Genomic DNA, 2,136 nt, shown 5'->3' with positions numbered 1-2,136 from the left:
TTGTGGGGACAGCCTGCCATGCCTCAGATCTCTCTCTACCCTTTGTCTGAAGAACACAAGGAAACACAGCTACTCCCTGCTATTTCAAGGCTTACAGCGTGACCTAGTGGAATGGAAATCCTTTCCATGGGTGCCCTTGTTGGCCCTTTGCCAAAAACCTCTAGTTTTCCAATTCTTCTCCCTTTTGTGCCCCTGTACTAGAAACCAGGCTTTATGCCCTTCTGTGAACAGGAAAACTCTGTCTTCAACAGTGAGGAGAAAAATGTCTTTTGAAACCAAAGTTTAACCTCAATACTGTCTCCATCAACAGGAAGACAGCCATTCAGTCCCTATGTTCTTTTAAGACACCTATTTTGCATTCAATTACAATGGTATTTAAATAGAAAGGGGATTTTATGTCTGGAAGTCAACTGGAACCACTGCTTAACAATAAATATTTTAGCCTGGGCCATAATAGCAGAATATAGAGCTCAGCCCAGAATACTTTCTCCATTAAGGGTCCTGGACCAAATGCTACTGTTACATAGTCTCTTCTGAGATCCATCTATCAGGGAGCCACAAAGATTATGCAAGTCAAGGAAATCAAATGGAAATCACCAGTTGAGAACTGGGGTCTCACAAGTAAGCATGACTATTTCTGCCGCCTAGCTCCTCCAGATGCATAGGTGAGGGTTATTCCTGCATCCATGGGTGGCTCCTATGACTGTTGCTGGGACTCAAAGGAGTTGGGAGGGAAGATGAGAAGAGGAACACCCTTTCTGTCTTTCTTTCTAGGTCACTCCAAAAGAAGAAAGGAAACTAAAGGACACCTTCTTCTCCCCTCTTTTTCCAGATGGTTAACAACCCATCTTCAGCCTACACTCACCTCGAGTGCAGCCTGAATCATTGGGACTCCTTTGACTCCCAGACTCTAAAAGAAAAAGCACCTCATATTCTTTAGCACTAGGGCATGGCCATCTCACCAACTGCAGAACAAGGGGGTGTGGGGGTGAGTGTCCTCGGGGAAGTGCTAATTTCAATACTATCTAACAACTAGGTCTTTTCTGCAGGTGAGAAGACAGACGATCTGAGGTCCCCTATGTGCAAAGCTTCTTAGCTTTGTGAGACAATCCAGATCTTTGTCAGCATTGTAAAATTAACCCTGCTCTCTTAGCAAACCTATCAGGCAAGCCCACAGGAGATAATTTCCCAAAGTCAAAGAAACAAACCCCGGGGAACCCTCAAATGCAACTTCCAGATGCCCCAGCTGTTCTTGCCCCCTTATCCACATCATAGCTTCTCCAGTTCTACCACCTAAACCCTCAGAGACTTTTCTATGGTATTTTTCCTTCCTTCTTTCATGGTTTGAAATGGCTTCTATCTCTTCTTTTATAATGTCCCTTCAAATTGGGAAATGTTAATTTCCCAAACCTTAAAATGCTTGGCTTAGTGTTGAGCTCAGGGAAAGGAAACCCAGAAGTCTGACATGCCAGCCAGAGGGTAAAAGGCCTTTTTTACTAGTTGGGCTTTTGGCTTCTCTCTCACTGTGCAAACTGGTAAAAAGAATGGTAAGGCCCACTTTTTACATTATCTGTAAAGTTTCAATTAATGAAAAAGGATTTGTGAGGTTACTCTTAAGCTGTGGTCAATCTGGTGTGCTTTGCATGTCTTTCTGTGTGATTATGTCAGAAAGAGGGGTACCTTAGAACAGAATGTGAGCCTGGAATTCCATAAGCCTGCTGTTCAAGCCAGCCCAGTTAACTGGTCAGTATCAAACTTTACTGTAGGCCTCCATCTTGTTTCATATCCTTGGGAGAGTGACCTGCAACCATGTGGCAATACTTTGTTTCAGTCTCTGCCATTTTACAGTGGTGGCCTGAGTTCATTCCTGGCTTCAGGAATAAGTACTTTCAGGTTAACATCTGTATAACTTTTGCCATTTGCTTATTCTCTTTCCCTCCATAAACAACTTCTAGTTCCCTTTCTTAAATCTTTCTTTCTCTGAGTTGCCTTTAAAGATTCTAGATTTTGTAAAAGTGTGGCTCTCCAGTGGGTTCACTTTGTCCATTGCCTAAACAGAGCTGATTTATAGGGACTAGGAAATTTCAGTGAAGAGGGTGTGATTCACATGGGGGCTGGCTGTGCAGGAGACTTGGG

This window comes from Macaca fascicularis, chromosome X (assembly GCF_037993035.2).
Source record: "Macaca fascicularis isolate 582-1 chromosome X, T2T-MFA8v1.1".
Taxonomy (NCBI): domain Eukaryota; kingdom Metazoa; phylum Chordata; class Mammalia; order Primates; family Cercopithecidae; genus Macaca; species Macaca fascicularis.
This window is presented reverse-complemented; position numbering follows the sequence as displayed.